Raw genomic sequence first — 24,406 nt, 5'->3', positions numbered from 1 at the left:
TGGCTATTGTCAAAGACAGGATACTGAGCTAGACAGCGCCCTGCAATTTGCCCCAGGAGGACAGTTATATTTAAACTTCTTATTTTAATGGTACATTTATAGATTTTATTTACTTTTAAATATTAGGAATGTAACTTTAGCCCTTCTTAATCGCATAGTTAGGAAGCTGGAAGCCTAACCTCATCGACTATTTCTAAAGGCATTATCTGTCTTATTAGCATTTAGATACCATCTAGCTGAATCCTGACAGCGCCGCACAAAGCTAACGCACAACGCAGCAGCGAAGCACAGCATCCCCCTCTGCAGCCCGGGAGCCCAAAGCAGAGCTCCGTGGTGCACAGCAGTGGCACAGCTGTGGGTTTAAAGCACAAGCAGCCTCTTCCTGGACCGGCTCCCCCCGTGTTTGCTACAGTCGTGGTGGAAACCTCTTGCTCAGCAGCTGAGTGAACAACGCAGAGAACACAAATGCTGCATGCACAGTGCCAGGTTGTGTTTAACAGAACTGCTATTGGGAAAAGTAGGTCAGGACCATCCGTTCTGCCCAGAGAGAAAGGAAACTGAAGCACACCAGACTGTTTGGCTAGGTATTACAGAAATCCTTCGTCGGGGATTTCATCACTACTTCAAACAGGCGTGATTCATATGTTACCGGCCTCCACCTCGAGGAAGGCACGCCTTCCCACCGCACCGCCCGCCCTGTCATTAGGGGCACCTCTCCCAGCCCCAGCCAAAATCCCTCCTGCTCTCAGCTTCAGCTTTGCAGGGCTGCTAGGAAAGCTGGAGTCCTGCATTAGCTGCCTCAGTTATTCCACAAGACCTCCACACAGCACGTGCCTCCCAAGGGCCAGCACCAGGACCCCTCCCTGAGCCCTCCTGCCCTTCTGCATATAGCCAGGTCTTGGGATAAGCTAGCAAGGGAGGAAAGGAACTTCAAATGTCTTTCAAACCTGCTTCCTTCCTGTGGGGGGTTGGCGGTGCCTTCAGTAGAGCCATCGGGTCACCATCTCCAGAAGGCCAACCCACAGTGACAAAGTGCAGCAGTTCTCCACATGTCCCTGGGGCTTCCTGCATAAGCGGTGGCAGCTCCCAGCCTACTCCAGCCCTAGAACTCTAGAGAAACTAGGCACAGACAGCTCAGAGAGTTTCTCCTGTCCTCTGCCTTGCTGGGCTGGCAGGTAGCTTCAAATACCCAACACGGGTGGGCTTCACTGTTCTTCACCGCAGTTCATACAGCATCTTGCCTTGATTTCATCCCTGTGATATGATGCTAGCTCCACACTTACACCACAAGAGAAAACCATGGTCTCCATGCCAGCACCAGCTCTGCAAGACTGCAGGGTGGAAGAGAGACCAGAGAGCCCTACTGCACAAGGAGTTCCTGCCAGCAGCATGACAGCCCACGAGCAGACACACAAGGACTGCATCCAGAGCTCGCCATCCTGTTGTCAAGAGGCAAATCGGAGCCCTTACACAACACAGCCTGCATTGAATGAACCTTTTCACTTCAAAAACACCAAGCAGCACGGGGTGCTCTGCTCTGTTAAAGAGCAGCATTTCCTCATCACCTCAGAAGTCTTCAATGTGTTTAGTACCGCAACAGCTCTATGAAGAATTAATGTACTCAGGGTGGGAAGGCAGGAATTTTTCTCCATGGAGTTTTCCTTCATTTCAAATAAGATTCATTCTTCTGCCCTCTCCTGCAATTCTCTGGAGAACACACAGCCTGACAGCAGCTTGACAGTCTTCCCCCATCACTCCAACAGCGTCAGCAGTTCTGGCTACAGCCATGAATACAGTCAGTAATATGCAAATAAATTTAAAGCAACGCAACCACACGAGTTGCACTTACCTCCTCCCACCCAGAAGAGACAGCAAAATTGACAGAATTCCACATCACCACCACAATCTGCTTGTGGTTTGTCTTCAAACCAAGCTGGTTACATTCTATCTTGTATTACTCAACTCATTTTATCAGAAATGAAGCTTTGATCAATTAATCTTCCATAAATTAGTACTTAAGCCTGGGAGACTATCAGCAGTCAACTATGAACTATTTGGCTCAGTATTCTGGTAATTAGGTTACACAGGTCTGCTAGATAACGATCTGAGTTGGTGCACCTAGATGTTTTCTCCCATCTCCACAACCCAGTATCAAAGCTTCCATAAGGCCAAAATCAGAAAGCAGCGCACCAAGCAGTTCAAAAAGCCTGAGGAACTTCCCAAGTTGCTCACAACACATAGAAAACATAGGAGTTCCCAGGCTTCCATTGCAGAAGAGTGAACAAGATGCAGACTTGAGAGCCAGGATCAACTTCACACCGGTCTCAACAGCCCCAAGCAACTATCTTCCTACACAGATGGGGATCTTTGCTGTCCAGCATTCCCAAATTTAGCCCAAGACAGAGCGCTGGTACATGAGCTGAAGAGCTCTCAAGGTGTTTGTGGTTAAGGAGCTAAAAGGCTAGCAATGATGCAATGTGCTCTTCTGCCCATCACAGCCTGACACCCCAGCCGTTGTCCAGACGTGGAAGTTCTCATTTCAATGATAAAATTCAGAGCACCAAACTGCATATAACTTCTCATCTGCATTCACACTGAAGACATCCTAACTTTTTCCAGTAAAATATTGGAGCTCACAGTCCTGTTCAGGGCCGAAAAATGTTTTTTGGTGCTGTCCTAACAGCTCTATGGTTCAGAACCGGTTACCTCATCAAAGCAGCCATAAATTTTAAAGACTTTTTGGTTGAGACTGTTCTCCATCTGGTTTGCAATCCACCTACCTGAGCAGTCTGACAGCCACTAGCTGGACAGGACCAACTGGCTCTTCCCTCTGCCTTTCAGGGAAGCCCAGATCTTCACCCTAGGGCCACAGAGATGCACTAACAAGTCTGTTGCATAAACTGCAACACTAGTCTGGAAATGCAAACTACAACGAGCAGGCACTGCAGCAGTATAACTGGCTGACTGTCAGCATTTCAATAGAGTGATATCTTGCCAGGGTGACCCCGGGCAAAAGCACCCATAAGACAGGAAAACCAGATTCACAGTAGTTTGTTAGGAGCAGCAGTGAGTTTAGGTGCAATGTGTCAAGATCACAACGTAGCAGTCCACAAAAAGGGAACAAAACTTAATGTAGTCCAGAAAAGGATACATCAAGAAAATGAAAAATATTTGCAAATAAAAGCAAACAAATTATTGTTAAAGAACAAAAACAAACAATTTAAGAATTAAAAAGATCTAAGATAAAGTTGCCCTCCTTAACATGTGCATCATTATGAACTGGAAATTGCATTACTGAAGAGTTCAGCTAGAAGGGACCTACAAAGGACATCAAGTCCAACTGCCTGACCACTTCAGGGTTAACCCCAAGTTAAAGCATATTATTAACACACAGTGGAAATCTGAGCACACAACTTCTCAGCCAGCCCATGGAGTGACTTTCGCTACAGAACATGGGATGCAGGCACATTGGTTTCTGTATCTTTGCAAACAGGCTCTGATTTCCCAAAATATATGAGCAGAGTTTTGAGTCTTAAGAGCCTCTAAGAATTTAAACTGTACATTCTGCTACCAGTCAGCCTTCCCCAGCTGTTCCCCAAGGATCACAACAGCAAAACTACTCAACAAAGAGGAGAAAAACAGGACAATATCCAGCAGTAGAGAGCCTACGGACAAAAGGACGGACAGGTTGGCATAGCTCTCATCCTGCTGAAAGGGAAAGGAAACGTTCAAAGGAACATCTCATCCTGCACTGTGCTCTCTGCGGATTTGGGTAAGCACTAAAACCAAGTGCAAGGCCAGACTTGCAAAGGTGAAGCACCTAGAACTGAGCCCTGTTATTTTTAAACATTTAGACAAGACCTAAAATAAGATCAATGTTTCAGGAACTTCTAAAGAGTCTGAACCTCATGTAGGCCATGGCATTTGGAACAGAGATCGTATTGTTTATAGATCTGCACATAATTTGAGCTAAAATGAGCTAAGTTATAGTACACTACCAAACAAGAAACACTATTTAAAGAGGGGAAATCCACATCAATAAGATTCAGGCTATCAGCAATGAGACAGTCTCTGTAAGTCAGTAAAACATGCAGTACCTTATAGCAGCAAGGAACAGCACATACCAAAGGGGAAGGGAAAATGTCAGCTTCCCTGCTTAGAATGAGCACCTTCACACCACTCTCCCCAGCAGCACAGTTTCCCAATAGATACTCTCCACCACTCTTCAAACTCAAGTCAATAGTCTGCAGGCTTTAAGATCTCACAGGCAATGCCTTCAGCAAGTCAGAGGTGCACGCAGCACATCACCACCTGCGCAGAAGGAACTCGAGCCACAAGCTGCGCCGGTTTCTGTTATTACAAGTTTTATTTTTATTTCTCTCCCCCTTCCCAGTTCTGACAAACCAGATTGCAGTTGCTCCAGCTCTGGTGACGGCCTGAAGCCATAAGAACCAAGTGAGCACACAGCAGCGCTTTGCCTCCCTGAACACTCTGCCTGGTTGCAGCGATGTGCAGCTCAGGAACTTCTGGGGACAGAGGTGGGTTCCACGCATTTAGGAACCTTCAATAGCTCCTTCTTCTGTGGAACTGCCCCGTGCCCTCAAATACACACAGATGTTTGGCATTCACAACATCCTGTGGCAAGGAGCTTCCCAGGTTACCCGCACACATCAAGGACTGAGTCTTTATTTGTTTTTAAGCCTACTACGCCTAGCTCCGCTCAATACCTATTCATACTTAGACTTCTTCCACACTCATGGAAGAGGCAAAAAATAGCTGCTGCTCCTCTAACACAGCCTCCAACTACATCTTCTTCCTCCAGAATGGTGTGCATTTTTCAAAAATTCTCTCTGCATGAGTACTTTGAAAGTACAAATGACATTCTTACACTTCGTCTCACCTACCCCAATGAAGGCCATCCCTTGCGCAAGAGGTTGAATGCCATCTTTATTCTATCACATATTCTTTATGAATATTTCAATCCATCATTTTTTTCCCTTGACTACAGGCACAGTATTTAGTGATTTCCTGATGCTACATAAAAAAAACAATATCCTTACAGGACCTTGTTCTTTTACAGTCATTCAAACATATTTGGGTTCAGACATCATTTTTTCACAACTCCTGAAAAATCATTTGTGATTTTTTTCTACAAATGCAGCAATCCACCCTAATTGCTTCCTACATTCTTGATTATCAGATATAAGAATTCACTCTGCATATATGCCTCTCCTACCAAGCAACCTAAACTTTCCCGTCAGGCTGAAATATCTGGCTTTTCTGTCCTTCGCCAGTTTCACTATTAAGAGTCAAACAAGCCTTTTTAAGATGCAGGAATGTAGAAACGTCTCTAGAATTAGAGAAAAAGAGGCGAGGTCATTAAAACCAAACAATTCAAAAGATGGCAGATGAACTATTTAATATTGCAATGCTTAGTGCTGACAACATTTTTTTTTTTAAATATAAGCCTACCTCACAATTCAAGGCTACTAAGAGCTAGAAGGACCAGCTCACTCCCCAAAGAACCCATAACTGGTTCTGACCAAAGGGGAGAACCCTCCTGTCAAGGTGGGGGGTACCAAACAGCACACAGCACTCAAATGTTCCTCTAACCAACAGAGTCCAACCATTTTCATCTCTTCTGCTACACCCCATGGGTCAGGCACTTGGCCCTCCCTACAAGCTGAGCTTCTAGAACACAATACAGGAGTGTTGTCTGCATCTCTGGTGACATCAAGCCATGCCAGAAGCATAACAGAAATGTTTACTTTCACATGGACATGGTACAGGTATCACTGGCAGTGCTTTCAGAGGCAAAATGTAGGAACATATTTGGAATTTTGTCCTTCATCCCACCGTGGTATGTGTACATCTGCATTATTTTTATACTCAGAGAAGCACACAGCGGACACCTCAGAAACAGAACTGTCAGACAAGAAGATGCAAGACCATAAAACTACCCGGAGCTATCTTTCACTGAAACATCATATTTTGAGCCAAAGGAGTTTGAGGTAGTCATACAGAGGCTTTACGTCACAGATGAAGCATATAGCCTAGAAATACCCAGTACCCCAAACATCACTATTCTGAGCACCCTGCAGAAAGCACAGCACACACAACTGCTTGCCAGGCATGGCAAGCAATGAGAAGGGAATGCCTACAGCCAGGAGGCAACATCAGTTTCCTCATGGGGAAAAACATGCCCCCTGCCCCAAAAGCAAAGGGTTTCTCCCAGTTCTAGCCCTGCACGCTGCACAGCAGTTGTATGTTTATCCTTAATCTAAAGGAAAAAAAAAAAAAGAGGTGGGACGCAAAGTAGGGCAGAAATCACCCCCTACACTGTTTAAAAAGGAGGAGGAGAGAAGAGGAGGGAACAAACAGAGCTCTCCTAGGTAACACCGACTTGCTACTCGTGCTGCACAAGAATGAAGCAGAGCGCGACTTGGATAATAACCGTAACTCACATTCCAGAAGTTAGTTTGTTCAGCCATGATCTTTAGCACTTAAATGGACTAAAAACCATGTCTGCCAGTGCAGTTCTGCTGGAGCACTGTTTCAATAGGGTCTGGACAGAATCAGCTGGCTATCTCAAAGAATACAACCGCATATATGCGGCACACAGTCCTCTCTACAGTCTTTTAATTTTATGTACCCTAAACGCACAGACCCAGAAAAGACTGAATTCAAATCATCTCAAGTACTTACTCCTTCTTCCCTATTTCAAACAGCTTTGATTTAGTGGTTTTACTTGAACCACCCAGAGCCAGCGAAACCCGACTCACCAATCCCCGTACGTGTGCTGTATGCACTCAAGATTTATTCACAGAGGCTCCAGATCAAAACAGATTTTCACAAAGCTTGCTCTTTAACATTCAAGACTTTAATCTAGCTCCACTACCAAACTGGAGCCGAACAAGCTGCACACACACAGAAGCTCAGGCTAGAGGATGCTGTCTGGCTTTGTTCACCACTTTTGTTTTTACAGAACCCTCCTGCTGCTACAGCTGCAAGTCCAACAAGCAGACTACTTTCTGATGAAGGGCTCCTGTGCTCTCAAGTGATACTCATCTCTTCAGTGCAATAGTCGGTGACTCATCTAAACCAGCAGCTAGTGTCCAGGTGCCAGGGTTTCACTCCCCAACCAGAAGTTCATGCAGCTCTGCAGATCTCCAGCAGCTCATTCAGTCTGGGATCTCTGCTGTACAACCCTCCATTTGATATTCAAATTCCACACGTTCACTCAGAGTGCTTTGCCAGGTGAACGGGAATAGGAGTCGCAGCTATGGTGTTGAGCAGCATGCGGTCTGAAAGGAGAACTCCGTTTCAGGGAGACGTTTCTTCAACGTCTGCAGCTGTCAACACTACCGAGCTCAGCCAGCACAAAGCATCTCACCGCGCTGCAAAGTGACTGACAGCCAGATATGCACATCACCCTGCTCCAGCAGACTGTCTTCAGGTTTAGTCACACTCACCAGCCCATGTCTGGCCACAGAGCACCATCAGAAAGAAGCACGCTTGTTTGTTTCTTTCTGCAGATTAAACTAATTACCTTGTACAGAGAGTTCTAATTTTGCAAGTGACTTTACGCTGCAGTAGAGGTGAAGCTGCAGCACCAGAGCTGCAGAGGACTAGCAGGAGGCGTACAGCAGCCCGACCTACACACCGCTGCAGTCCACACATCCCAACCAGTCCCTCGGCAAAGGGGCGGGGGCTCGGGGGGCGGGAGGCAGAACCAAGACAAAGACAAGAAAACGGGCAGGCAACCTTTGGTGTCAGTGCATCTGCTTACAGCAGAACCCTACAGATCACAGCTTCTGCTGAAGAGACGTCCTCCGTCCTTGGTAGGAGCTCCCTACATAAAAGGAGCAAGTGCGCATTCTCACATGCTGCCACTCGCTCCCTCCAGTGGACCACACGCCTGGTGAATCCACTTGCCCAATAATCACAGGTGGTGATGCTCATCAGGTGAACTCATTCATTACACAGCAGCAGCAAGAGGCTGCCCGGCATGACAGTGGCTGCACAAAGGGCCGATGAGGAACACGGAGGAGCCCAGCGGGCTGCAGCAGTCCATGGGCGTCCCGGTGCTAACCCCCCGGCGCATTTTGCTTACCATGTGGACTCCTGGGAACGTTGAGACACCTTCATTTCTCTTATTGAAGAGTATGCTTCAAGCTGGAAAAAACAACACAACATGAAGTGTAAAGACTCTTTTTCCAATAAATTAAACCTCTGTTGCACTTGACTCTTGCAGTGGCTCCCTTCCCCCTGAGGAGGCAAGGGCTGGCCAGCTGCACAAAGTCCAGGCGGCCCTGGGAAAACAATGGGATCTTTTTCTCGCCAGAACGAGCCTTCCCGTTCACCCTTCCAACCACGGCACAGAGGACACCCCCAGTGTGTCTGCAGGGGAGAGGAGTCTGTTGGCATGGCAACAGTACACCCTAACTCCTCGCTAATGAACAGGGATAAAATGTTTTGTTCTCATTAGGAAAAATACAGACACATTCCTGATTGGTGAGTAATGTCTCTGCCTCTGGGAGATTAGCTCAGAGCTGTGCAGCCTGAAACAGCCTCAATTCAGCCCACTGCCGTGCTTCCCTTGAACAGCCATTCTCCAAGGACCGCACGTCTCTCAAGGGCAAAGCCTGCAGAGCCTTCTGGACGCTTTGCCTTGGGGCCGAGACAGCTCAAGGCAGGAATAATGAGGGGAAGCTTGACAGGAGCCAACGGGAGCACGCACAATGGGGACACACCCTCTGTCCCCGCAGGAGCTGGTGCATTCGCTGCACCTGGGTCCCAAGCTATTGCTGCAGCCCCAAGCCGCTCTTTGTGCTTCCCTGCACCGAGAGCACGCGTCAGCTACATCCCTGCTGCTGGGGCTAAAGGACAGAGCGCAGAGCTGCAGCATGCTGCAAAGCAAGGCTCGGCCACGGCTGCGTGCAGGCAGCTGAGTGAGGGCTGCTGCCTACCAGTGTTATTAGGGTGCTGGCGTTAACCAGCAGCAAGATCCAGAAGGGGAATCTCTACGTATTTCAATGTCCACAGAGTATTTATGCAGACACTTGTCTCATTGCTTGCGTTCATACCTAGCTGCTGACTCCTGTGGCCTTGCACAAAAAAAATAATCAAGCTTTCACCTCGCACAGACACTTCCTAAGAGCCTCTACTCTCCAGATACTGTGGCCAGCACAGCCTGCATGAGGACCGCAGCAATTCATCTTCTGCAGAGAGGATCTGGGGTGGGAGCGAGGCCAGTCAGCCCGGCACAGACTAAAACCCAACCTCCAACCACACTTCTTGGCACACCAAGAGCACGGCCCAGCAGAATTAAACCCTGAGCCTATGGCTCATCTCTCCTCAACACTGCTGCTGCGTTCTGCTCACACTGACTGCCTTGGGCTTCAGAGCATCTCCATGGACTGGATGGGTGCTCTGAGCGTGCCCTCCTTTCTCTCAGACACCTCAGCAGGGATCTGGCTGCCCACAGGCCACCTCCATCTGCCCGCAGGAGGGTCCCACCCAGGGGACATGGCCAAGCGGTGACAGCACGGCAGCCCCTGCCTGGTGCCTCAGCTCATTCCCAGCCCCACACAGGCCCGCAGGGGCCGGGTGATGCTCCCCTGCCCCCTGGGCCCTCCCCCAGCCCCGGCCCCAGCCGTGGGAATGGAGCTCGGCACCCCGAGGTGGGCTCACCCTCAGCCGCTGGCAGCGCTTAACTCCCTGTGCGCCGATGTGCAGCACTCCGCCAGCTCCAGCAGCACAGGGACTGCCCCCGGCCCGCCGCCCCCAGCCAACGCATCCCTGCTGGGGGTGGCCCCTGTGACATGGCTGAGCTGAGGGCACAGCTCAGAAAGGCTCTCGCTGCATGGAAAGCCTCGGGAAGCAGCCCTCACTCCGGCGGTCAGGCCATCCCCTGGCGTGTCAGGAGTTAAGTTCGCATTTCCATTCTCCCGACCCGCACCAATGCCGGCTGAATATCAAGCTATTCTTTGCAGCCTGATAAAGCATGAGAAAGCCAAAGGCCTCACACACTCCTCCTTTCCCAGCTTGGCTGCCTGCCCACAAGCTGTCACTCCCTGGCACCCGGGGGCAGGGGGAGCAGAGCAGGCCCAGCCCTCCTCCCACCTTCCGTCCCAGGACCCCAGCCCTGCTGCCTTCCACAGAGCCATGCTGCCCCGCTGGGGGCCGGGGGGGTCCCCCGACACAGCGGCTCCCCAGTAGGAGCCCAGCGGCTGGGCGGGAGCTCGCCCTCAGCACTGTCTTGCTTGGAGATCTGGTGTTTACATTGTAGGAAATTGTGGAGAAGGGCTCAGGAGCAGAACCTGATCCGAAGGACTGTTTACCCTTTCACGCCCCACTCATGCGATATTCATTTTTGGTACTGATTCCCACTGCTGCCCCTTCATAGCCCCATCTGACTCTACCTCCTCCAACCACCACCAACGCTCCCTCCTGTTTTAATGGCTTCCACTGGACAAACTGCCTCCCCGTGTTGGAGTTCACCCTCTGTTTTTAAGACAAAACAGCAAAGGAAGCGTGCCCACACCTCAGGGCCAGGAGTGCTCTCCCACGAACACAACCACAACCGCCAGCTCTGCTGCATGGCCACCTGGGCCCCGAGCTCAGCACAGCTCCGCTGCCAGAGCGCTGCCACCAGGACCGGGCTGCATGCCGCTCTCTGAGCTCTCCCGGCACTGCTGGTGGCAAACAGATGCACGGTTCCCACCAGGAAAACCATTAGGCTTCTCACTAATCAGGCACCAAGTTTGTTTGGGTCACCAAACCCATCAGAGGGTTCCCCTTGTGATTGTTTGGGTTTGGGTTTTGGTTTTGTTTCCACAAAAGCCGGGATATCTGCCTTTCCTTTAAAAGCAAACAGGCAAAACAACAAAAACCACACGGATCCAGGAAGGCCCTTCAGCATCTCCACAGCTGCTCTCATCCCAAACTGAACCAAATCTTTACAATGCTTCTTCAGGGACACGGGCTATCAGGAACCTCAAGAGCCCACATTCGATGGCACCTTACCACGCGCTCTGTCCGATAACACGCCACATCTGCTTTACCCTTATGACACGCTGCTGGCACGTGGTGAGGTTTCTGCTGCGCTTCCGTACATCAAGTGTCTCTGCCACAGCACCTGCAGCTACACAACTGCTACACTGAAGTTGTTAATGCACATGGTATGCACGAGTCAGCAAGTTCTGAGCTCGCCTTTGCGCAAGCCAAATGCAAAACCCTCCCGTGCCCTACAGACACACAGAGCACTGAGCTGTGGGAACGCTCGTCCAGCATCACCCTCTGCCACACAGAGCTCTAAACGCAAAGCTCAGTAGAAACAGTTAACGTCCCGAGAGCGGCTCCGCGCCATGGGAGCCCTACGTGTCACATAATCCAGTTAATAATGCCCAGAATAGCACTGCAGAGCCCAGGCACAAACTAAGACCTCACTGTGCTGTGCTGATAGCTGCAGTGGTGCCGTTCTCTTCTGTAGAGTTACTGAGCACCACACACGGGAACCAACCATAACCTGTATTTTACAGAAGCAGGACATAGGAGAGCAGTGTATACTTCTCAGATGTCTTTTTTTGGCAGCTAAACCAAGCAAGCACTCTCAGAGCAGCCAGGGGAACACTGAGGTTACTCTCTCCCCAGGGCAGACAGGCAGAAGCCCAGTTCAGCCTGAGCTCACTGAGGCTCTTTATGCTCCCATCCAGGGACAGAGGTCACTTGTGGAAGGCTGAACCAGAGCCGGGACTGGGTTGTCAGCTCCAGGAGCCCATCACTGCCGTTGTTTGGGAACACCAAAGGGCTGGAGTCCATCCCAATGCCTTTGCTAAAAACACGTCTTTCAGCTCCAAACTAAAATTTGCCTTAAATTCCTCATGCTCTGAAGAAAAGAAACCTGCGCACAAGGTCTGCAGAGAAGGGAATCAGTTCCTTGCCAAAACATTTAGGCAAATTCTAATTCTTCTGACTCAGATTTTGGATAAATTCCTGCAGTACAATCATAAAATCATTAAGGTTGGAAAAGACCTCAACGTTCACCCAGCCCAACCACCCACCTACCACCAACGCTGCCCACTAAACCACATCCCCAGGTACCACATCTACAAGCACAGATGAGCTCCACCTCTGAGCAGCCCCTCCCGCAGCCTGCTCACACCTCCCGAGCATCTGGAAGTCACAGCTCTTCAATTCATCGATGTTTACGAGGCAGCAGGGCACGCTGTCCGGCCTTCGGCTGATGGCAGTTCACGAGCTTTCTGCACATTTCTGGCTTCGGAACTGCCCGCGTTTGAAGAGAATGGCATCTAGATGCCTTCTGGCAACGTGCCTGAGGCAAAGGGCTCTGGAGAGAAATCTACCATTTCCCAGGCTGAAACAAATGGACAGGCATCCCCTCGCTTCCACTTTTATCCCCCCTTTGTGAAAAGGCCAAGGGTGCTGGCTGCTGCAGGAGGGATGGAAGAGCTGCTTGCAACATGGTTACAAGACGCATGCTCTAAGAAACATCCCACAAGAGGAAACAGAAGTAGATAGCTGAGAACATAAAAAGCAGAGTCCTCTGCAGAAAGAGGGCAAACACCGCTGCAGAAAGCTCTCTTAAAGCCGTTTGCTCTTTCTGATCTGCTCTAACCTGAATGCCGCCCCGAGGCAGCAAGAGAAAGCAGTACGTGGTGAGCAGGAAGGGGCTATGCATGGGCATGAGCCGAAGAGCCTGCGTATGAAGGAGGACATTCTCCTCTCGGCTAAAAAAAGCAAGGCTCTTCAGCACTGTTCTGCCTTTCCCCTGCTGCTCAGTTTCCCAGCCGAGAGCCACCCCATGAGAGCACGTCCTGCCCTGGGATGGGGCTCCCCAGGGGCTGCTCAGAGGGGAAGGGACGGAGCTGAAAGGGCACGAGAAGCCAGTCTACATAGGCACTGGTGCCAGCATGTTCTCCTGAGACTGGCAGCACGAGGAGAGGCAGGAAGAGAAACTTTGACAAAGCTGTTTCTTAAACCAGCTTTACAGGAATACAGTGAAACAGGGCAGGGCCAGGGGCGAGGGGATATTGGACGAGTTAATAGCTAACCAGCAGAGCTGCCAGAGACCACAACTAGACAAGATTTCAGAGACAAACACCCAATCCAGAACTGTCCTCAGGGACCCTCTGGGAGCTGCGGCTGCCTCCAAGCTTTCTTCACCACTGCAATGCAATCACAACCACAGCACTATCCTCACCCCCCTGAAGTCCCTGTTTCTCCAGAGGAGCTCATGCTCCAAACTGACCGTCTTTTCCCTTTGTAGGTGCCACGAGTGATGAGGTCTGAAAGCCTGGTTTCTGGATTTGGCACCCAAAGGAACTGCTGCCAACAATCTCAGGCACCATTTCTCATGGAACACTGAGAAGAAGACTTCCAGCTTCCTGAAAAGGTAACATGTCCTAGGACAATGCAGGATATTCTTGAATATCTTCTTTGTTCCAGAATACAGCTTAGAAAATAAAAAAGGGAGTCTCCCTACTATTGCTTTGCCATTCAAGACAGTGTCATTGTCACCTTTCAGATATGTAAGCGTAAGAGACAGCAGCAGCTGAGCTGCGCTAATTAGGAGAGAGAGATGTGCAGGCCTTGTCTCATGTCTTTCTGTTAAGATGCAGTTTACACGTTGGCAGGCTTTACGCTCTCCAAAGAAAACGTGCCATCTGCATCTGCCCCAGCAGCCCATCCTCCTTTCGGAGCTCTTCAAATAGCTCTGGAAAAAGCAGTGCTGCCTTCCTTACCCTGCGTTCTGTCAGGTCGAGACGCAGCCATGAAACCATTAATTCTCTTATCTCCGGGAACACTGGCTCTAGACGGGTTTCCAAGACATCTGCTTTGAAAAGTTTTCCATTTTATTTGAGTTCCTACCAAATTAAAAGTTGCACCGTTCTCTCCACTTGCAGCGGGGAATGGGACGGGACCGAGCTCATTTAATTCTGTTCACAAGTTCCCTTCCCGAGGAAAGCCAATAACTTTCAGAGAGTCTCTGCAGACTTTGCTCCGCTGCTTTGCACGCCGAAGAATGGCTGGTTGGTAATCCTCTTTTCACTCGGTGAGCTCAGACCCAAAGGTTTTCATCCCTCTGAGCTCAGAAATTTCCATTTCCATTTGAGAGAGACATTTTCCTGGCAGTTCTCAAAAGATGCATTCGTAAAATAGGAAACAACCTCAAAGAATGCTAAAGCAAAGGAAGAAAGCTGTACGTTGGACGGTCTTTCTACTTCAGCCAGGAAAGGAAATTCCTTCCCAGCACCAATGCCCCATAAACGCAGCCCGCTCTGCACCTACCGAGCACTTGGTCAGCCCCAGTGACCAGCCACCCACCCTGCCCTGTGCAAACACTCAGCAGTTTCTGAGGGATTGGTTTCAGATCAGCAAAAAAAAAAAAAATCAAAGAAAAAGTTCAGACACGCCAGACAAGAAAAGAAAATATGGGCTGTGCTCAGATGGCTGGAAGGGATCACGGAGAGGTGAAGGTGTTCCACCGAGCTCGCCACTTGTGTTGGCGATTTTTGTAATTTGTACTTTGTCGGCTTTAGTTGTCTGCAAGCGTAATTAAAGGCAATTAGAAAAACAAATCCATTGGCATATCTCTATTCGAAAACGCTGAGAAGTCTGCAAACCCAAAGAGGTTGAAACTTTTCTTCTTTCAAGTGCAAAGCATTCTAATGGCCCACAGCCAAGTTGCAGAAAAGAGCCCCAGTCAGTAACTCAGAAATGCCAGCTCTTAGCACTAACCAAAAGCACACAAACCCTCTGCTCGGGCAATACGGTGTCATCTCCCACCAAAAACTCACTTCAAACTGCACTCTTGTAATTCCATCTATCACCCACCTTGACTCCATGCCAGGAAGCCTAACTGGAGTCTCATTCTGAGTCAGCTGAGCGAGCTGTTTTCTTACCTTGCTTCGGGGAATTCCTGCTTTGCGTCTGTGTGAAGAGAAACAAGAATGCTACATGCCGCATCAGGCAGGATCTCTTCCATCACTCCCAGCTCCCTTGGAGGGGCACTCCTGAGGCACGCTATGCCTTCATAAATCCACGCAGCCGCCCTGGGTTTAGCTGGCAGCGGGGGTTCTGCAGGGAAGGCAAACACCTCCCAGCTAAAGCAAACAGGGCTGCAGAGCCCCTGCAGAGCACAGGGCTGAGGAGGAATGGGGAAAGGTGGAGAGCAGAAGGCACGTGGCTGACAAATGCCAGCTTGGAGGCGGAAGATGGCCATGGTTCTGGCCCTGACCTACGCATTCCTATGGGTGGGGATGCTCTTGCCAAAGTGTTTTATGAGAGCAAAAACACAGAGCTTCACTTGGCGAGCAACAACCAACTCGCTCCTGCCATGCCTGGTAGTTTAAGACCAGGCTATTTCTGTTAAAGAGCAGTTCCTTTAGCATTTAGGATACTTGTGTAACAGATCGTGCAAAAAATACAGAACAGAAATAGCCCGGTCTGAAACAGCTTATAGCTTAACTCTAAAATAAACGAAGACAAAGGAAACGGCACCGATCGGTGTGGCCAGCAGTCAGCTCGGCAGAACAAGGACACTGCTGTTTCCAGGGGTAAGGGAACTGAGTTTTTTTTCTCCCCTTTTAAACCATAAAACAGAAAAGATCCGATGAAGGATTTTCAAAAAGAGTAATGAGGTGGGTTGGCATACACTTACGGGCCAACCATCTCTCACAGAGAAACCAAAACAGAGTATTTTTCTAAAGCAGCACAAGGAAACAACAGAGGCTAGTGTTAGCAGACATACAGCAGGAGGAGGCCAACTTCCAGCACTCAGAGTTGCTAGATTGCATGTGAACAACTAGATGGGCTGCTTTAATACCTCTTTTTTCGTTGCTTTTGGCGAGTAAAGGAAGGGAGTAGCCAAGGCAGGGCTGAGACAGAAGTAAAAGAAAAGCAAAGAGCTGACTGCACCAAATGCTCTTAAACTGGCAAAAACACTTCAATATCTTACAAATAAATCCCATTTACTAAAACTAAGGCATCGTAGTGGGAGCGAGAGATAGTGAGTCTGTCAGGGGCTCCAGGCCTCGTGCTGATTTTGGCCTTCCAGTTACAGGTCCTCTGAAGCAGCATGCTCAGCCCCAAGCCTGGCTGCCTGTCTGGTGGGGGAACACCAGAGCACCAGGCGTCGCACATGAATGACCACAGAGTCACAACACAATCCTGATATTCCCACCCACCATATGGCCCCAAAAAGCAAATTTCTTCAGTGCAAACATTGGTTTCACGTTGCCAGCGCGTTAATTAGCAGACTTTGCAGTCCAGTGCACGACAGAGACTGCTGATGTTGGCCATAACACAGTCAATCAGAAGCCAAACAGTGCGAGTGCCACATTACTTTACCTATTCAGAACAAAGTTAATAATTTGCCAATGGCAGGTCCCTGGAACGGACAGGCTTAAGGTCTGTTTTCCAAACTGCTTTTCTTGGAGGTGTCTTAGATCACACTCGGTATGACAAGTCCTCTATCACAGAATCGTTAATGTCGGAGAAGAGCTCTTAGATCATCCAGTCCAACCACCAACCCCTCCCAACCACGTCCCCAGGCATGACAGCTACCCTTTTCTTGAACACCTATCGCACACAGCTCTTAACATCCAGTCTCAGCTTAGATGGTTGGCTTAAACTGAGGGAAATCCACAGGCCTGCATCACCCAAACGATCAGACTGCATGAACCCAATGATTCAACCAGCCTGACAGAACCGTAAATCAGCCGTCAGCCTGCAAATGATCACAAATCATTCTGAGAGAACCATGGGCTAAACTACGATGTTTATCACATCATTTTCAGCACTAAATGCAGGAGATTAATGAAACTGACTGAAATTCCTTAAAAGCAGTTGGAATTTAACGCCACCCCTCAATTTAGACAGTGGTTTATATATCACATGCTTAATAAAAACTCTACTTTTGTAGAAAGTTTACAATAAGCAAAGCAAGAATGGTAAGATAAAGAGAGTTGTAACAGTGAAAGAAATACCGTGAGAAGCATCAAGAGGATGTAACCCTGAAGTGCAGGCCTCAAGTTCACGCTCCTGTCATGAACAAGATTCTTCACACCTAGAATGTACTGCTCCCACCACATGAAACATTTGGACACAAACAAAGTTTGGGAGTTAAGAAAGAGAGGTGAGGAACAACAGCTGCATTAGGCTTGAGGTTACTTTTAAGGCACAGAACAACAGAAATCAATTGCAATAGGACTGGTCTGAGCCACATAATTCAAGGGGAGACCACTCCAACCTCCTGCAGAAAGCACATACACCATTCCACCGTTCCGCCTACACGGCCACAAATCCCTCTGAGCAGTTCTGTGCAGCACAGTGGTTGGCAACATCAAGGCCAGAGGTGTTTGGAGGCCAAAACAGAAGTGTACATCCTGGGAGTTTACTCCGATGGCTCCATCGTTCTTTCTGGCAACAAGGCCATTCTAATCTCTTATTTGCCTTGAGCCATTAATTTTTTCTCTTTAATCCAGCAGAGAAGTTCCTCAGAGTCAATTACCTGTGTGCTTTAACCAAGTCACCTCTCCATAGGCTTTGGCAATCAACAGGTCAGTCTTGTCGGGTCGGCTGCCACGAGACACCTTCTTTGGCTGCCAAATAACTTTGGACCTTTTTCTTCCCTAAATACCAACTTTATTGCCATTCCCCCCAACCCACATCACCTTCAGAGCCACTGCTTTGGTGAAACCCAGCTGGGCAGCATCTCTGGCACACTGACACCTATACTCGCCTGCATCAAATGGACTTTCCTTCACTGACCCTGTTTTGCAGCATAATGGAGGGAGCTGCAGCAATCACGGATGCCAAAAGTCAATCAGTCAGCTAATAGTCAGTTATCTGAGTGCAAGGAGCTTTCTCAGACTCCACTGAAGCGTTTCTATGGAAGCTTTAAGGAAACCTTCAGCACTCATCTACCCCATTCCCATTCTGCCCAAGATCTACGTACCATTCAGGCTTTTCAAGCAAGAAAATCCCAACAGACCTGTCACTTCCCGCCGTGGTTTTGGATTTGCCATCACACTGTCTGCTGAATCAATGCTAGAAGTTACTTTAATTTCTGGAAACCTGACAAATCCTGAACAACACAGAGTGTAGCGCTGACACTGAGGACAACTGCTAGAAATATTTCACTTTCTGACACGTCCCCTGTAACCCATGATTTCAGAGGCATCAGCTTTTTTTTTTTTTAATAATCACAAGGCACGCTGTTCATGCTGGCACACATGAATTATTTACACTGCTGCACAGCTCCAAGCCAAACTCCCGAAGAAGCACATTACATGGATGCAGCCACCTGCTGCCATGTTCTAACCTGGTTCTTTCCAGTCGCTCCGACAATGAACTGAACCCTCAGTGTACATTCAAAGCAATAACCACCCCTCGTAAACCTCACCAGAGATCCTAGTTATTCAAGATGACTGCACAAAGGATTAATGCTTTTTGTGCACGTCAGCCAGGCACCCACCCCATGCCTTGAGGACTGGCACTCTTGCTGCCACTGTTCCAGGAGAAAGCAGACACATGTATCAAACCCTTTACATCTCTCAAAATAAAGCAACTCTGAGCCGGCGGTGTAGAACGAGGCACGTCTATCATCACTCCTTACCTTTTTATTTGCAGAGCAATACACTTTCTGGCTGCTGTGACAGCCCCAGGGGAACAGCAGCACCCGGTGCACACCAGGGACACCGTCCTCTTGCACAAGATCGTCAGCATCCTCCTCGGAACCTATGGAAAACTGGTGGCAGGGGAGGCTGCCCTTTGGTTTTCACAGCAGAAAGTCTGCCCATCTTTATGCATGACTGCTCAAGTGAACTGCGTGACTGCTTTTGTTGCTCTCAGGGATCCATTCTTTCAGTGGGAACAGCAGGAGGAAGCCGTGCTGGGACCGGGCAGGGAAAAAAAAAGCCCTGTGGACACAGTGAATGGGACTGAAAACTCCCCTGCAAATTCTGCAGGGTTATTTGCCATGATGCTCTGCATTGACTGTTCTAGTGGCTTTTTGGGGACACGTTCACACATCAAAGCCCACGGCACACAACAGAAGTCATTTAGACTAGATCTACTCTAGAAATTGATTAGACTATTGATTTTGTCATAGTTTAGGTACAGACAAAGTGACCTTTACATCCCACAAAAAACAGAGGGAATTAACTCATGTACACAATGAGTCTTCATTTCAAAGAAACTGCGCTGCTCCCTCAGAAAGCAAGTTCTGTAATACTTGTTTTCTTTTTTTCCCTCGCAGCTGCCAGAAGCTCAGTGCTCCTTCCCCCACCTGAGCTTCCAAACTTCCTGCCCAGAACACGCTGAAGGAACAACATCTCTCACATGCAGACCAGCCCGAAGATGAACACAAGACAGATGTGCCTACAGGCCAATAGGTGGTAAAAATCATCAGTACCAAATTGTACATTCACAGCACAAGCGACCACCCTGCAGGAAGCTCACCATCATCATTATCCGAAAGGTAACTGCTATTTAGATTTATTAGATATTATTATTTGTCCATAGCTAATGAGTTTGGCGTTCATTAATCCACTGCGAGAGCTGAGGTGATAGGAGGTCTGTGCTGTAGGATGCTGTGGGTGCATTTGCATGGTTGGCTCCGCAATAATGTGGGCTTGCAACGTGGCTACCAGCTTGCCTATGCTTTCTACTCTTTAAAGCCTTAATTCAGAGACTTCAGCCCAGCTGGGAAGCCCAGAGATGGAAACACAGCTCAGCTGGGGCCATGAGAAAGCTGCACCCACACGGAGGACAAAAGCCAGAAGTCCTCAGGGTCTTTGCTTTGAATCTCTCTTAATAGTCACAGGTTGACACAAAATGCAAGCCAGGATGCATCCCAGCTAAGGGTCAGAATATAAATTCACAATTAGTCTCCCCCTACATTCAACATTTCCGCAATTCATCTCAGTGACTCCTCTCAGAATGCTAAATTAGCAAACAAGAGCTGGCAAATAAACAGAGCCCCCAGTTCCTACTTCTCTGTTTCCCACAGCGGCACGCATCGCTCCCATACAATTAATTCCGCCGCACGCCTGTTTTACCATTCTGCTGGGCAGAATCAATCAGTAATGGACTGCGATCTGCATGCGGGAAGCCGAACAGCATGCAAATGGAGATCAAAACATTGACTGTGGCATTCAGAAGCCCAGAGCTGCTTCTGCGCTTCAGTTCTCCAGCACAGCCATCTGTTGGCTACGGGTGAGAGGAGCTCGGGGCTCAGGGCTGGGGAAGGCAGCAGGGAGGTGATGCCAGAAGTTACTGAACCCCCTCACACAAACACTTCCTGGGAGGTAATTCACAGAGATGCTTTCTCCCGCACTTCCAAGGGGGAGCATGTGATGCAAAAAGGTTTAATCGAAGTTGAAAGCATTAAGGAGTAGCTTTAAGGCCGTTAAACGCAAGTTGTCCAAAACCCTACACCTTCTGATGAGGTCTGGTCCAGCAGGTACAAGCACATCTCTGACATCCCTGCTCCTTTCTGCATCCCAAATCCTTGTCCCAAGGACGCACATCTGAGCAGAGCACTCGGGGAGCACTTTGTCCTGCGTTTGCTCAGCCAACTGTTCCCAGAGGCTGCACTGCACAGGGACTGCAGCCCAGGACTCCTCAGAGTGCCACGCAGGGTATGGGGTGGCTGCTGGTGAGCAGCAGCAGGATCAGGGAGGCACTGGCACAGGCTGCTCTGAGTGGTGGTGCCCCATCCCTGGAGACACCCAAGGTCAGGCTGGATGGGCTCTGAGCACCCGATGGAGCTGTAGGTGTCCCTGTGCATTGCAGGGCGGTTGGACCAGATGGCCTTTAAGGGTCCTTTCCAACTCAAACGATTCTATGATACCAAGAGCACACGTTCTCCAGGAGTGGAGCAGGGGTCTGTGCCCTCCAGCTCTCACTGTGACCCCACACAGAGCAGGGATGTCACCTACACAAAGTGCAATACGACGCAGGACGGGAGAGTATGGGAAGTGTTCAAAACAAAAATCATTTTGGACACACGCATGTGTAGAAATCTTAAGCTGAACACGCTTCTGCTAACACTGTAATTTTCAGAAAGATTACAGTGGGGAAAGATGTCAAATATACCCACTCTATTTATAGAGCTACATGCAATTTGGCCAGAAAGCTCGTTCCAGCAGCACAGACAGATGCCTGAACACAGCCAGCCCCCCCCGCAGTGCCAGGCACAGCCTTCCTCTGCCTCCTCAGAGCACAGAACCCAGCAAGCAGCATCCTGCTGCAATAGCTTCACCCTGAGTCGTGACACTTACAGCCTCACAGCACAGATAAAAGAACTTCGATATGAGATGAATGGGAACAGACACAAGCAGCAAGATAAAATGATACTGTCCGCTGTAGGAAACGAGCACCATTTTCTAACAGAGGATTGCTATGGGGCGGAGGGGGTTTTGAAGGCAGAAGCCCTGGTGCAGAGCAGAGGCTGCAGGAGCTCAGCCCACCCGCTCCGAGCCGTTCCATAGTTAAACTTCAAAGCCAAAAGCAATGTGAGATCTCACCCACTTGCCAGGCGCAGGAGAAGTGCTCTTTGCAGCGCTCGCAGTGTTTATACTGCAAGCAAACAAGTGAAGTTCACATGCAATTAAAGTCTGGCATCTGGGAATTTCCTTCGGATCTGCACCATCTTCAGATGGTCACCTCCCATTTCGACCGACTTCTAAAACCCTCCCGTCAGATCACGCCAACACAAAGCTCTGCTGCACCTCATTCTTTTTTGAGGCGAGTGACATGAAGGGTTAGAAAGTTGTATCCTCACTTTAAAAGCGATTCAGAATCGAAATGACTTTAACTTCTGCCAAATGGAAGAAAAAAAATAAAATCCACCTAAGCTGACACCATCTGTTCCTTTCACTTTTTTCCACAAGCATCGGGAGGCAGTGCCAGCTTGCAGCTAACGAGATGGAGACCTAAATTGCTTCCTGTAGCCTCAAAAATCACTGCTCTCTCAGTTAATCTTGGCTAAAAGAAAAGAAATAATAAATTATTAGCGGTGAAAACAAGCCCGTACTTCAGCAGCGCTTCCAGAGATCACAGCAAACCCCCGTGCTGCTCCCGGCGGTGGGAGCGCGTGTCGGCACAGGTCGGTGCATCCTCAGCAATGCCGCAGTGCCAGCGCCTGCAGCCCGGGCTCTGGGGCAGCACAGCACCAAGGCTGAGCCTGCATAGCTTTGGGGAGAGCCCAAAAAGTATGTGCTCGTGCTCGCTAAGGATTCCCTGCCAGCACTGAGAGCAAATGGGACAGTGCTCAGACAAAGAGCAACGCGAACCTCCTGCGAAGACACCACCACAGCCACCAGGTCAGAGATGACTGAGATGACAGGATGAGGAAAAACAATACCAGCACAACGAGAGCCAGCTGGCACGCTCCCACCGAGGCAGAAGCAGCTCTCCCATGGCTTCGATGAGCGGCAAAAGATGAATCTGTTCAGTAATTCTGCGATAAGTAATGAAGGAGCCACAGACTGATGAGCATCACACGCGGGGCTTCACCAAGGAGCAACAGGAAGGCTCCAGCTCTGCTCCACTGCGCCCAGGTGTGAGAGGGCACCCCTCCAGCCCGCCTCCCATTCAGAGGGATGATGCTCACGGAGCAGGCAGGTTCATGCCCCTCCTGACAGCTCCCATCCCACGGGCTGGGATGAACCAGGACCCCTACCCCGGGCTGGGATGGCTCAGCTCAGAATGTGGCTGCTGCCGCCAATTTGAATATTGGAGGTGGGGGAAAACCCCAAAATCTACAAACAATAAAACAGCAGACAGAGGAGTTGCTAGGGAGGAGGAGAAGCTGAAGTCCTTGCTGTTTGCTTTGAGAAGCAGGCAGGACTGGGGCTGCCTCACCTCCTTCCGAGCGTCCCCTCCCCAGGTGACCCCGCAGCACGAAGCATGCCTGCCCCTACCCAGCGCTGCTCCAGGAAGCGAGTGGCATCGGTTCCTTTCCTTTGCCGTTGCACAGAGCCGGGCAGCATCCCCGGGCAGGCACCACGGCTGGCAGGCAGCCCCGTGCCGCAGCACAGACCCTCTCCAGGTGCACTGGGTCCCACCAGGACAGCGCTCGCCCCAACACAAAGCAGAGGAACGGCTCAGCCACTGACAGTCTGCACCCACCTTTCTCGAGAGAGTTATGCCGGTAATTTTAATCTGATTAAATGCGGTTAATCGTATTACTAACCTAACTCTTTTCACATGTTGGAAGACATTTAAAGAGAAAATGCCATAGGTGGCCCCGCGATCCATGCGCTTTCCAGCGGATCCCAGCTCTGCCCGACATCCCGGCCTCCAAAGTGACCCATTACCGCTCCCAGGACCCCGTGGTGCCTGCAACGAGCACCTCCGTCGGTGGAAGCACCCACTCCTAGCAGAGCGCAGGACAGCTCTCCAGCCTTCTCCTGACCCACAGCAACACCTCCAGCCCCAGCTCGGCTGCCGACGTCACACACACAAACACAGGGACATCCTTAACGCAGCACTCACTGAGTCCTGTATTTTATACACAAAGCACACGGCCACCTCCATTCAAACAGCGAGACCCGAACGGAGCGCACCGCGATCGGCGCCGTGCAGCGCATCACCGAGAGCGGAAAGTTCCGACGGGAAGAGCTCCAATGGCATCGGCACGGCACGACACGCTACTGCTGCGGGGCCGGGGGGGGGACGAGGGGGCACAGCCCCAGCGGGGAGCGCACGGCCTTCCCGTACCGGAGGTGCCCGTCACGGAGCCGCCTCCCGCCCCGTGCCACCGGTGGGAGAAGCACGGCGCGAGACGGGGGACAGAGGGGCAGCTCCGCCAAGCCCGCGATTTAGACGGCTGTAAGTCAGCAAAACGGGTCTAACCACGGAGCGAGCCGGCTGCCCGCGGGAGCCGGGCACGGTACAGCAGTCCCAGGAGCGGTGCCAGGACTTCAGCGCTCCGGCCGCCGTTCCATCGGCCGGGCCCCGGCCACCCGCGCCCCTTTCGGTCCTTCCAGCCGCTACGGAGCCGGCCCCGGCCCCCCGAGCGGCACGGCCCCGCGGGGCTGGGAAGCTCCCGGCCGCACGGCACAGCGAGCACCCCGCGCTCGGGCGGAGCTCCCGGCCCGGGACCCGGCACGGCCCCGCTCCCACCTTTCCCTCCGGGGCGGCTCCGCTACCGCCTCCCCCCGCGGGAGCCCCGCTACCGGAGTCCCACCCCCCTCCCACCGCACCGGGACCGCGGTTCGCCGCCGGGCGCAGGGCTCAGCCCGGGGCGCGGATTCCTCGTCCAGCGGAGCGCCCCGCGCGGCCCCACCGCACCCCGGTCCCCGCGGGGCCGCGCCCATCCCCCACGCGGAGACAAAGCGCTGCCCCCGGGCCGCACCTGCCGCCGCCCGCC

The 24,406-nt window shown here is 50.5% G+C and overlaps 1 protein-coding gene across 2 annotated transcripts in view; it reads right to left on the bottom strand.

The window, feature by feature from the left end:
- PLXNB1 (plexin B1) overlaps positions 1 to 20,740 on the bottom strand; it is a 64,978-nt gene extending 44,238 nt beyond the window's left edge. For both annotated transcript variants that reach the window (XM_021410016.1, XM_021410015.1), the window contains exons 1-2: positions 18,644 to 20,740; positions 8,114 to 8,175 (exon numbers count right to left, since the gene is read on the bottom strand). The gene's annotated coding sequence lies outside the window, so the exon portion shown is untranslated. The remainder of the gene's footprint in view (positions 1 to 8,113; positions 8,176 to 18,643) is intronic.

The sequence above is a fragment of the Numida meleagris genome, chromosome 11 (assembly GCF_002078875.1).
Source record: "Numida meleagris isolate 19003 breed g44 Domestic line chromosome 11, NumMel1.0, whole genome shotgun sequence".
Taxonomy (NCBI): domain Eukaryota; kingdom Metazoa; phylum Chordata; class Aves; order Galliformes; family Numididae; genus Numida; species Numida meleagris.
Note: the sequence above shows the minus strand (reverse complement) of the source record. Positions and strands in the feature narration are given on the sequence as shown.